The sequence below is a fragment of the Schistocerca serialis genome, chromosome 1 (genome assembly GCF_023864345.2).
Source record: "Schistocerca serialis cubense isolate TAMUIC-IGC-003099 chromosome 1, iqSchSeri2.2, whole genome shotgun sequence".
Taxonomy (NCBI): Eukaryota; Metazoa; Arthropoda; class Insecta; order Orthoptera; family Acrididae; genus Schistocerca; species Schistocerca serialis.
In genome coordinates this window covers 612571440-612585688 of record NC_064638.1, presented here as the reverse complement: position 1 = coordinate 612585688, position 14249 = coordinate 612571440, and the positions used below count along the sequence as shown (strand labels likewise).

Sequence of the window (14249 nt, the reverse complement as noted above, 5' to 3'; positions counted from 1 at the left end):
GTCCTTTATTCTTTGTTACGATATGTCATGAATGATTTCTGATCCCTAGAAATTAAACTGTTTGAACGGCTATGGTGCATTTTGAAACTACTTGCGGTGCAGTATTGCCAGCCGTCATTATTCGTTATTCTAATCCTCTCTACTATTCGATGAAATTTCTTAGTATTTGAGTATATTACGCAAGTATTTTCTTCTGATGTGTAACACAACACTGCACTGCTCGTATCATCAAACATACATTTTGATAACCCCAGTGAAGTGTGAAATAGGAATTTAAAAAATCAGCTTGTAGCTGCCCTTGGAGGAAATCAAAGGTCAACATTAAAGACAAACCGTAATAACTTTGTCTGAAATAAGTAAACCAAACAAAGCAATAAATGTATCTGCCACTGGGAGATTATCTTTTGGGAACTGTAGGGACGGAAAAGCATCTGTGGAATGTAGTAATATCCCATAGTAGTCAATGGTAGATCCACATATCTGTCCCAAAACATGAATATACTTTCGCTATAGAATCGTTTCGAAGTGCATAACTTTACATGCGCAGTTAAATATTATTTCCTATGAAACTTCCTTGCAGATTAAAACTTTGTGCCGAACCGAGACTCGAACTCGGGACCTTCGCCTTTCGCGGGCAAGTGCTCTACCAACTGAGCTACCCAAACACGACTCACGCCCCGTCCTCACAGCTTTACTTCTGCCAGTATCTCGCCTCCTACCATCCAAACTTTACAGAAGCTCTCCTGCGAATCATATGAGCGCATACTCCGCTGCAGAGTGAAAATCTCATTCTGGAAACGTCCCCCAGGCTGTAGCTAAGCCATGTCTCCGCAATATCCTTTCTTTCAGGAGTGCTAGTTCTGCAGGTTCGCAGGAGAGCTTCTGTAAAGTTTGGAAGGTAGGAGGCGAGATACTGGCAGAAGTACAGCTGTGAGGACGGGGCGTGAATCGTGCTTGAGTAGCTCAGTTGGTAGAGCACTTGCCCGCGAAAGGCAAAGGTCACGAGTTCGAGTCTCGGTCCGGCACACAGTTTTAATCTGCCTGGAAGTTTCATATCAGCGCACACTCCGCTGCAGAGTGAAAATCTCATTCTGACTATTTCCTATTCTCGAAGAACGTAAAGAAAAGGCTGAAAAATAACTGGAGGAATTTTGTGAACCAGATACACGAACGGATACGTCAAATAAGGTCAGAAAAGCAATCGGCGTTAAAATTCCAAAACTGGGCATCAAATGATTAAGAATTTTACAATGGCGAAGGATACTGCAACACACGGTCCGGTAAGATTAATGTGACCATCGCCTCTGCTCGACGTCATCGTGCAACGATCACACACAGACGCCAAGTCGCATCAGTTGCAGTGGAGGCGTAAAAACCGCGTAGGGGAGACTTGGAAAACAGTGCTATCGTTGTCGTAATGCGGAAACGGAGCGATTTAATCATATCTGCCGTCCATAAGGGCATAATCATTCGCTCTCGGTCCAACGGTGGAAACATTTCCGAAACGGCTGAGTCTGTAAACTGTTCGCGATCGCCGTGGAAAGGTGTACCGTGCATGGCAAAAAGACGCTATCCAAAACTGGCGCAGAGGCAACTGTGCTGCACCATGGGCCATGGTTGCCAGCGTCGAACCACGGCTGCGGAGATGTGTACGGGCGAGGAGATGTGCAACTGTTGAGTAACTGACCGGCCAGATGAACCAAGGGGACAGCAACAGCGTCTTCTCAACGACCGTTCAGCGAACGTTACTGCGTATGGACCTCCGCAGTAAGTGCCTGGTTCATGCGCCCACGCTGACTGCTCTTCATCGGCGACGAAGGCTGGAATTTGCATGTCAGAACCCCTGCTGGACCTCCACTGATCAGCGACACGTGGACTTTTCAGATTAATTACATTTTATTCTCCATCGGACAGATGGCCGTGGGCATGTATGGTGTGTAACTTCTGAAAGCAAACACCATGCAACAATTGTGGGGAGGATGCCTGCCGGGAGAGGGAGCATTATGGCCTTGGTAATCTTTCGCAGCATTTCCTGGGTGATCTCGCCATTCTGGAAGGCAAAATGGATCAAAACATGTATCCTCGGAATCCATGTCCACTCGTACATGAAGGTTTTTTTCCTCGGCACGATGGTGTCTACGGTCAGGACAAAAGCAACGTGCCACTCAGTTCACAGTGTAAGCGCCTCGTCCGAAGAGCACTGGCATGAGTTTACCTCAATGCCCTGGCAACCAAACTCCCTGGATATAAACCCAATCAATAATTTGTGGGGCCACCGTGGTGTTCGCGCCGTGTATCCTCAACCCAGAAACCTAGCGCAGCTAGCCACGGCAATGGAGTCACCACGGCTCCACACACCCATCGGTACCTTCCAGATTGAGTGACTCTTCTTGCACGTCTCGCAATGCAAAATGTGGTTCTTCAGGCTTTTGACAGGTAGTCACATAAATGTGACTGGACAACGTAATTTCAGACTGTCTCGTTACGAAACTCAAAAGCACCACGTCTATGCTGTTTAGCAGAGGGACCAAAGACAATAATACAACTAGAACATTCCATTCAAGGAGATATCACTCGAACATATAGACACTATACGTGTGCAACCAACGAGAAATCGATGTACTTCAGGATGATGATGATGATGATGAGCGTTTGGCGTCATTGGCCGGGAGGCCCCTCGCGGGGCAGGTCCGGCCGCCATATCGCAGGTCTTATTACATTCGGCGCCACATTGGGCGACCTGCACGCCGGATGGGGATGAAATGATGATGAACACAACACAACACCCAGTCCCTGAGCGGAGAAAATCGCCGACCCAGCCGGGAATCGAACCCGGGCCCAGAGGACGGCAATCCGTCACGCTGACCACTCAGCTACTGGGGCGGACGATGTACTTCAGGAGAAAAGGTATCATAGTAGCCCCATGTTACTTGCGAAAACTGAGATAATTTCGGGCTCCCAGTGAAACATATGCTCACAGTCAAAAACTCCTATGTCGCCTGGACGAAACAGACGCTTCTAGTTGGAAACGCTACTGCATGGTAGTGTGGATCGTACGAACCTTGAAATGAACAAGGGAGGAAGACATATTACGGTGACTGTATGGGCTGATCCAAGTAACCTGTTTATATCCACTACTGGCCATTAAAATTGCTACACCAAGAAGAAATGCATATAATAAACAGGTATTCGTTGGACGAATATATTATACTAGAACTGACATGTGATTACATTTTCATGCAATTTGGGTGCATATATCCTGAGAAATCAGTACCCAGAACAACCACCTCTGGCCGTAATAACGTCCTTGATACGCCTGGGCATTGAGTCAAACAGAGCTTGGATGGCGTGTACAGATACAGCTGCCGATGCAGCTTCAATACGATACCACAGTTCATCAAGAGTAGTGACTGGGGTATTGTGACGAGCCAGTCGAACATTTTCTGTATCCAGAAAGGCCCGTACACGACCTGCAACATGCGGTCATGCATAATCCTCCTGAAATGTAGGGTTTCGCAGGGAACGAATGAAGGGTAGAGTCACGGGTCGTAACACATCTGAAATGTAACGTCCACTGTTCAAACCGCCGTCAATGCGAACAAGAGGTGACCGAGACGTGTAACCAGTGGCACCCCATACCATCACGCCGGGTGATACGCCAGTATGGCGATGACGAATACACGCTTCCAATGTGCATTCACTGCGATGTCGCCAAACATGGATGCGACCATCATGGTGCTGTAAACAGAACCTGGATTCATCCGAAAAAAATGACGTTTTGCCATTCGTGCACCCAGGTTCATCGTTGAGTACACCATCGCAGGCGCTCCTGTCTGTGATGCAGCGTCAAGGGAAACCGCAGCCATAGTCTCCGAGCTGATAGTCCATGCTGTTGTAAAAGTCGTCGAACTGATCGTGCAGATCGTTGTTGTCCTGCAAATGTTCCCGTCTGTTGACTCAGAGATCGAGACGTGACTGCACGATGCATTACAGCCGTGCGGATAAGATGCCTGTCATCTCGACTGCTAGTGATACGAGGCCGTTGGGATCCAGCACGGCGTTCCGTATTACCTTCCTGAACCCACCGATTCCATATTCTGCTAACAGTCATTGTATCTCGACCAACGCGAACAGCAATGTCGCGATACGACGAACCGCAATCGCAATAGGCCACAATCCGACCTTTATCAAAGTCGGAAACGAGATGGTGCGCATTTCTCCTCCTTACACGAGGCATCACAACAACGTTTCACCAGGCAACGCCGGTCAACTGCTGTTTGTGTATGAGAAATTGGTTGGAAACATTCCTCATGTCAGCACGTTGTAGGTGTCGCCACCGGCGCCAACCTTGTGAGAATGCTCTGAAAAGCTAATCTTTTGCATACCACAGCATCTTCTTCCTGCCGGTTAAATTTCGCGTCTGTAGAACGTCATCTTCGTGGTGTAGCAATTTTAATGGCCAGTAGTGTAAAATATTTTCGGAACATCTGAGATATTAATTATGCTTATCCAAATGAACTGTGAGGAAGTTCTAGACTCTGTTAGAAATAAAACCAGAACTGGTACCCTAGTTAACTGGTGAGTCATCATTAAATGCCACATCCTCTGCCTTTCGCTAGTTATGTCCTCCTATTCACTTGTAATCAGTTCCAAATTATAATTATTTTTACCGTAAGTAGATTCTTTTAGCTGCCTCAAGCTGGAGCGCTCCATGTTGCTGACAACACGAACTCCCGCGTAAGACAGTTACCGATATCGGGTACAATACAAACGAATTTCGTCTAAATAACCAATCGAAATTTGAAGAATGAAACGCCTTTCATTTCGTCCGTTGTAGTACTATGATACTAACAGCAGAAATTACTACAGCTCCAGTTAAAAAAACTAAGTTGATACCGAAACCTCTGTGATTAATATAGCTACGAAAATAGACTGAACGTCATTCGTTTAGGGCTTTGCGTACTTGATTGTTAAGTGAAAACAGAATTACGGTATATTAAACGGTTCAGGAAATACCTGACGAGAACCGCTTAGATGAATCACCCAGTATATCGACGACAAGATGATGGGAGACGTAGAGCAAACACTGACTGAACTAGGATGGAAACCAGGCATGTCCTTATCAAGGTGACATTCACAGCATCTGCCTAAACGATTTAGGGAAAATGCGGGAAAACTACATATCGGATGCCGGAGAGGGATGTGGGTCCTTCTCCTCTCGACTGCAGGTATAGTGCGTTAATCACTACGCAACCTCGCTTGGTAGGAAATGAAAACAAATTGTTCATGAAAATCTATGCGTTTCCTCACTTGTTTGGTACTGTCCTTCAATTTCTCGTAACTCATTCACTCCTATTCTCTCCGCGCGGCATCACAAATCTGTTCCAATAGTTCTAATATTTCCTTCCTCAACTTTCTATGTTCTCTCTCTACCCGCCCCCCCCCCTTCTCTCACTCTCTCTCTCTCTCTCTCTCTCTCTCTCTCACTGTGAGCCATAGCCAGTGAGCCGGAGCATTTACTGGCAGCACAAAGGAACTCGCAGTTGGCTCGTGGGCGTCACACAGCTTTCTTCGCCAGTGCGTTCCCGCTCCTACCCACAAGTAGCGGCGTTGCAATCAAGTGGGACGCCATACACTGGCGTATGGAAACACACAGATACACAGAGGTGACATGACATAGCGATATGCACAAGCACAGATGGCGATAGTATTGGGTAAACAAGGTATAAAATAGCGATGCACTGGAGGAGCTGACGTTTGTACTCAGGTGATTCGCGTGAGAAGGTTTCCGATGTGATTGATTATGGTCACGCAACGGAAATAAACTGAACTCGAACGCGGAATAACAGTTGGAGTTAGACATAAGGGACATTACATTTCGGAAATCGTTAGGGAATTCAGTATTTCCAGATACACAGTGTTAAGAGTGTGCTGAAAAAATCGGATTTCAAGCATTACTTCTCACCACGGACAACGCAGTGGCCGACGGCTCTCACTTAATAGCTTAGAGCAGCGGGATTTGCATAGAGTTATCAAAAACAGACGAGCAATGCTGCGTGAAATAACCGCAGAAATCAATTTCGGACGTACGAGGAACATATTCGTTAGGACAGAGCGGCAAAATTTGGGGTTGATGGGCTATAGCAGCAGACGAAGGACGCGTTCGCCTTTGCTAACAACGTGACATTGCTTGCAGCGGATCTTTTGGGTTCTTGACCATATCGGTTGGACCCTAGACGACTGGAAAACCGTTGCCTGGTCAGATGAGTCCCAGTTTCAGCTGGTAAGAGCTGATGGTATGGTTCGAGCGTGGCGCAGACCCTACGATGCCACAAGTTGTCAACAAGGTACTGTTCACGCTGGTAGTGGCTCCATAATGGTGTGGGCTGTGTTTACTTGGAATAGACTGGATCCTCTGGTCCAAATGAACCTATCATTGACTGAGAATGTTTATATTCGGCTACTTTGAGATCATTTGCAGCCGTTCATGGACTTCGTGTCACCAAACAACGATGGAACCGGGCCGCAGCTGTTCGCGATTGGTTTGAAGAACATTTTGGACAATTCGAGCGAATGATTTGGGCACCTAAATTGCTCGACATGAATCTCATCGAATATTTATGTGAATAATCAAGAGGTCAGTTCGTGCACAAAATCGAGCACCAACAAACATTTTCGCAATTATGGACGGCAATAGGTATAGTATGGAAGAACTGCTGCACTGCAACGCGCAAAAGGAGGTGCGACATACCATTAGGAGGTATCCCATGACTTTTGTCACCGAAGCGAATAATGGGAATAGATGAATCACAGTTCCTATAGCTCCCGAGTATAGCAAGATCAGTGCTAACACATCTTGTGTTTCTCAGCTGAGGACTGCGTCCCTGAATCCGTGGCCGACGCAGATTCTGCAAATATTTGAGGGCCTGTCGGAGTAGCCAGGAGAAATTTTTGTAATGACTACTTATTTTTTGGGACTACTTATCCAACAGTAACGTGGGACGACTTCTTTAAGTTGCATCTCCAATCCAATTGACTTCAGTCGTTCGGATTGTCTTGACACAGATGTAAATTTTCCTCTTTTGCTGAAGATGTGTTACTAAACAATATTCCTCGTTATCACTGTGCCATGACGTATTGATTTCCCTCCTCTAGCGGGGAGTTACGGTATTGTAGCGTGAAGATTTCATTGTGTACAAAGATTAAGGGCAGTTACTTGCAGACAAGTAAACAATTAATTACGGAATTTTATTTTTTATGATAGGTAAAACTATTACTCCTAGTTCAGCATTCTTTCAAGAACCAATCAGAAGAGGTAGGCACTGGCTTCCCGCATCAGTATATACAAAGACGTTTATGAATCACTCTCTCTCTCTTTCTCTCTCTCTCTCTCTCTCTCTCTCTCTCTCTCTCTCTCTATCTCTCTCTCTCTCTCTCTGCTGATACCTCGGGATTTGGTGTTGCGCCTGGCTGTGGCCTCTCTTCTTGCACTTTCGTCCTTGAAGTAACACTTTCTTCCAATCAGATAAGTCCTCCTTTCCTTGAGGATTCTAGTGAAAATAAGGTGAAAAAGCTATCCATAGTCGTTAACCATTTAAACTAACACAAAAATTATAACGATTAAAAGCGTCAAGAATGATGCAGCGTTCCCGACAACCGAATAGCTGCATGAAGGAGCTTTGTTCTCTATCAGTTTAACATCGGTACAGAGGTGTAAAATTTTTATATTTTCATAACGTAGGTGGACAATTTCATTGATTACCAACGACCTTGCCGCAGTGGTAACATCGATTCTCGTCAGATCACCGAAGTTAAGCGCAGTCCGGCTTGGATAGCGCTTGGATGGGTGACCCTCCAATCTGCAGAGCGCTATTGGTAAGCGGGGTTCACTCATCCCTTGCGAGGCAAATTGAGGAGCTGCTTGATTGAAAAGTGGCACGAAAACTGAAAACGGCCGGGAGAGCGGTGTGTTGACCTCATGCCCCTCCATGCCTGCATCCAGCGACGCCTACGGCCGAGGCCTACCGAGGCCTGTTAGGACGGAGTTAGGTTAAGGTGGACAGTTACGAAGACCAAGCATTCGGGAAGATATCCACGTTAAGAGGCCAACTATAATGATGGGCTGTCATAATAAAACAGAGTACAAAAGAGTACCAAAAGATGTTTGTCGAAAGTGTATAAATCTTGACTGCCGAAGCAGAAAGGCATAGAAAAAAGGAAAAACCCAAATATAAGTATGCGTCATTATTTTTTGTTTTCTGTTGAATGCCAAAACTGTCTGTGGTTTCACATTTCCATCATTTCACAAAATTTTGCATAGTGAGTTCTATTCTTGGCAAATAAACGTGAAGATGCGTCTATGCTGACGTGAAACCGATAGTTGCGAATGAAGCACCTTCACACAAATATTCACTTTTGGAACACCTCACCATTCTTGACTTCTTTAACTGTTTAAATTTTTATGACAATTTGAATGGTTGTTGACTGCTGAGTATTTCTTATTGTTATTCACAATGTTTCTCGGCCGTGATTGACCTTCCTCTCCCTCCCCCTCCCCCCTTCTCCCGCCACCTTCCCGCCAGAAAGTTGATTGGATACCAATGTACTCCGTAGAGCGCAATAAATGAATTACAAATAACTTTCTGGGGAGGGCAATCATAAATCACAGACGTTGTGAAATGTAATATGAGTGTATTGCTAGCCTCCACGGGTTGCTTTCGCCATATCGATCTTTTAGCCATACGACTATAGTTCAATTCTTTTATCTTGGCGGCTCGCGCATGCCCGCCCAGACGCGGGAGATTGCTGCGTTGCCAGTTGCACACGACGCACGCGCCAATAGAAGCAGCGCCATAGTACAGCATAGTTCGCAAGCTTACGTTTGGGGGGAGCGCTCAGTTCATGAAGTAAAGCCACCACGGCCGCATTAACCCTTTCGCTGATTTTGTCACTGCACTGCTCGCCTGTGCAGACACATCGTGTTCCGACTGCTTTGACACTCTTTTCATTCGGTTCCACAAAAACTATTTGGCCCAAAAATTAGAATTTTACACATCTTCTTGACTGACACCTTCCCCCCATAAATGACTTAAAAGTTTTATTTACACTGAGCACGTTTGGCTTTATTTTAAAGTACTTCAATAAATCAAAAGGAAGCAGACAAAATACATTAAACAAAACTGTGGACTTACAAAAACATTAGGACTTGAATATCCCGTCTATCAGTGAAGTGCTCTGAGCTATGTCAAATATAATTTTTGTGTGTGGCACACACAAACATCATTTATTTGCTAAAACACTGATCAGCCAACACAAACGTTAAATTCTGTGTTACCGCAGCCCAAAACTACGAAAGGTGACTTGGCAATGGAGGAGACAAAATACTGTCCACTGAAGATCTTTCAAAAGAGAGAAACGCGTCTGGTCTAAGTAAGTCGCTTATTACAGTTGCAGAAGAGGAATATATTTCAGTACCATTGGTAAAACTGCGACTGTGGAACAAAAACAAGAAAGAGAACATGAGTACCATTGTGCATGTGCCATACCTTTCATTGATTGAAGTGCTTTAAAATAAAGCCAAACGCGTCCGGTGTAAATAAAACTTTTATTACAGTCGCGAAAGACAGAATATTTCTCAATATTACATACGACACCTATGTGGTACTTAAATTGAATGAGGTATTGTTATACAGTAAATTTTATATGAAATTTAGGTATCTTGTCCACATTTCATTCTCAACATTGTGGCAACTAAAATCGACCGTACGGAAAGTATACGCTATGGACTTATACCTCTGCAAACTCTTCAAAATTTCGTGCAATGGTTTACTACATTTAATGCTGCATAATAACTGCGTTGAGCATCGAAACAAAATTAAGTCATTTATGGGGGGAAGGTATCAGTCAAGAAGACGTGTAAAAATCAAATTTTTGGTCCAAATAGTTTTTGTGAAATCGAATGATAAGTGTGTCAAACACCATGTGTCTGCACAGGCGAGCAGTGCAGTGACGACAAAATCGCGCACAGCGCGGAATGCGGGGAGCACGTGTCTGCAGCAGCGAAAGGGTTAATGAAGAGACAAAGCACTAGAAATTAAAAAATAAAAATCCATTCAAACGAATATAATTCGTGAAGTAAGGCACTTCCATATTGTTTTTAAATAATAAAAACATTAAGCACCATACAAGGTTTGAATTCATAACCTTACGCATAGAAGCCAAACACCTTAACCTTTACGCTACCGCAACTCTTCCGACTACAGAGTGCCATGAGGACTCTAACACTTCACGCAAAATACTGACAAACACTGTTGGTATGACTATGAATTACTCACGCTTCGTCGAAGTACAATAGGAAAGAAACATTTACCACTGTTCTTTATTGCGAAAAAGCAGTTCGTGAGATTGATACAAAAACCTTTCCTTGCTATCGCCTGAATTAGGAGTCTTATTGCTTGTTTGGTTTAATTAATTAATAGAATATGAAGCAATTGGTATAAAGAATGCTTTTTCCAAACTTTCTATAAAAGAAAGTCTGCTATCAAGACATTGCTTTTGTTCTATTACTTTATTTATGACTGAACGTTTCTAAAACTGAAAACACTCGTCCATGCTCTGCACTGCAGTCGAGATCTGGCAACGTCGTTCTCTGTTCATTGGCTGACTGTGTTTTGTGACGTCAGATGCGCAGAACGAACCTAAACTCGGCCGTCAACATAAATGACGCGCACTTTAATACACGCATATTCCACAGAATTTAAAATTTTACTTACATGATTTTCATACAGCAGGCGTCTACCCAGTCCTGTAATATATCCTATAGGGAGTTGTTAGGCCTGGTTCATTCAGCAGTCATGCTTTATACATTTTGACAAACATGTTTCTGGTGCAATCAGTTTTAATAGGACAACCCAGCAATGTGGTTTGAGTCTTAACGTGGAAATCTTCCCTAATGCTGGGACTTCAAAAAATGTTCAAATGTGTGTCCAATATTGTGGGACTTAACTGCTAAGGTCATCAGTCCGTAAGCTTACACACTACTTAATCTAAATTACCCTATGGACAAACACACACACCCATGCCCGAGGGAGGACTCGAACCTCCGCCGGGACCAGCCGCCCAGTCCATGACTGCAGTGCCTGAGACCGCTCGGCTAATCCCGCGCGGCGCTGGGACTTCGATAATGTGCATCTACATTATGAAAATATAGCCATTATATGCCTGAAGATGTGTCCACGCTGACGTGAAACGTATTTGCGAATAAAGCACTTCCATACAGCGATGCGACTTGAGGACTTTCTTGACTTTTTAATTGTTATAATTTTTTGATAATTTGAATGTTTACTGAGTGCTGAGTGTTTCTTGTTGTTGTTCACAATAAAGGAACTCATATTATTCTACGTGTATCTCAAACTCCATAGATAGTATCATCTGCTCTACCTTCCTACACTTCACTCGACCATCTGTACAATGCGGCCATGACACTTTCGAGCGCATTTCTGAAATCTGCAAATATTGTGATCTTTTAGTCGTTGTATCAGTATGTACAGTCAATGGGCTTGTCATTCATAAGTAAAGATTATATTTTCAAGGTACAACATTTAACGCCTACCGGTGAGCTCACAGCGTGGAACGTTCCATAATTGCGTCCTCGGCGCTATCGTGGGATCGCGCGAAGTTTAACCGCGACCATGGCTCGAATTTGGTGCACGTGAGAGAAATTAGGCGAGATACTGCAGCACAAGTTTACTCGAAAATATTTACTGAAGGACTCGAATTAATTTCTGTATTTGCTACACTATCAAATCACTCTAAATAAAGATCGCCACCCTCACTTGGGGTTAAAATAGCCACTACCACTCCTAAGCCATTAACAAACCCACTGTAATAATCAGTTTAATTAGGAAGGTCTCTCAGATTCACTAGATAGGAAAACTGGGAGAAGTACACGTAAAAGAGTCATTACGCCGTCTCCAACTGCTTTCTAGCAACCCCCACCGATGACCTCCTCCACAAACACGACACGATAGCAGTTGTCAATAAGGAGATGTACAGAGGTTCGACCCTCGGTGAAGGTAATGCCAGTTTGTCCTCAACATAAACAAATATAACGTAATGCCTATACATAGACAGAAAGCACCATTATTGTATGATTAAGCGACTGCAGACAATCACTGGAAAAAGTGCCGTCCATAAAATACTCGTAAGAAGCGATTTCAAACAGAAGGACCACATAAAACTAATCACAGGAAAAGCAGATGCCAGACTCGGATTCATTGGTAGACTCCTCAGGAAGTGCAGTCCATCAACAATGGAAGCACCCTACAAAATAATCATTCGAATCGTATTTGAATGTTGCATTGCTCATCAGTATGGGGTCAGTACCATACAGAACTGACAGAGGAAACTGAGAAGATCCCAAGAGGAGCAGCGCGTTTCGTTACAGGTTCGTTTAGTAAGCACGAAAGCGCCACGAAGGTGATCATCCAACTCCAGCGACAGACACTGCATGAGGCGTTCTGCATCACGGTGTGGCTCAGAGTTAAAGTTCTGAGAGCGTGAGTTCCTAGAACCAAAATGTATTGCTTCTTCCTAGATATCTCACAAAAAGACCACGAATATGAAATTAGAGAGACTGCAGCCGACGGGGAGACTTCCCGCCAGTCGTTCTTCCCGCGAATTATTCGCGACTGGAACAGGAAAGGGGGACGTGACAATAGCACTAAAAGTACCCTCCGCCACACACAGCAAGGTGATATTTGTAAATGCAGATTTCTAACTCCACTGCCACGCATGGAAACGCACTCACGATTTCATTCAAAGCTTTCCACAATGGCCAAAATATCCTTGATCACAAAGGCCGACGGACTCCTAATTTTCTACACTCAACACTTCTAAACATCATCTCCGTCCCGACACAACCTGTTAATTGAGTCTTACGATTACGAGGTCTGCCGATCGACTCCTCAGTTTCGTGAGATCCAAACTGCTCTGCCAAATTACAATGCCTGTCAAAAGAAGTGAAGCGGCAGGAAGACGTGCTCGGATGACAGTGAAACTTCGAACATGCACCCACCATCGGCGGATATGTAAACAATCGGAGTTGCAGTTCTCCGGGCAAAGCAGAACAGCCACCAGATTACATTAGTGCTGTTCGTGTTTAGCTTGTTACCAGGCGCCTGCCGGTGTGGTTGAGCGTTTCTAGGCGCTTCAGTCCGGAACCGCGCGACCGCTACGGTCGCAGGTTCGAATCCTGCCTCGGGCATGGATGTGTATGACGTACTTAGGTTAGTTAGGATTAAGTAGTTCTACGTCTAGGGGACTGATGACCTCAGATGTTAAGTCCCATAGTGCTCAGAGCCATTTGAACCATTTTTTGTTACCAGGTCTAATGGGGCATAAACTCTGTTAGATCTAGAATGATGATTGTGAAGGATCGGGGGGTGTCGCGTACTCGTGGGAGACAGCGTTATTAGCACCTGGCAGATTCTGAAACAAAACATTGGGGTCTCCATTTTGGCGGCTGGTCGAATCGTGCAACAGCCGGATTTGCGGGGAATTTGCATGTGACAGCGGCCTGATGTTGAACAACATGCGAACATGAGGGCAGACATACTCGTCATCTGACTAGTACAAGGGAGGGCCGGCGTACCCTGCACCAAGCATATCGCCCCTTCACGTCTGCGTCTGCCGTTCGAGAAAAAGTAATGGGCTCGCTGCCACATTCTGTATCATCTCGCACCACTGGTCGGACACTAGCAGCAGCCAGACCCGGGTACTATCATCCCATACGTAGGCTGCTGTTAACAACACAACACAGACGGTTGCGTTTGGAGTGGCACCTGATCGAGAAGCACGGACGGTTGTTGAATGGCGCCGCATTGTGTTCAGTGATGAACCGCTGTTGCGCACTATCACACAGAGCAAGGTGCGCGCAGTGGTTAGCACACTGGCCTCGCATTCGGGTGGACGTCGGTTCAAACCCGCATCCGGTCATCCTGATTTAAGTTTTCCTTGATTTCCTTAAAATTACTTCAGACAAATTCCGGGATAGTTCCTTTGAAAGGGCACGGCCTATTTTCTTTCCCTAATCCGATGTTGTGCTCCGTCTCTAATGACCTCGTTGACGTTAATTACTAATTTCCTCTTCCTCCTCCTCCTGCACTATTACGGATTACGAACGTTGGCCAGTATAGCGTCGACCCGTGGTGAGGTCCCGTTCTTCCAATCTGTCGGAGGGCCACAGCGGT

General features: G+C 45.0%; 1 long non-coding RNA gene across 1 annotated transcript in view; it reads right to left on the bottom strand.

Annotated features, from left to right (window-relative positions):
• Nucleotides 1-14249, bottom strand: part of LOC126477832 (uncharacterized) — a 491696-nt gene that overhangs the window by 238593 nt on the left and 238854 nt on the right. The window lies entirely within an intron of this gene.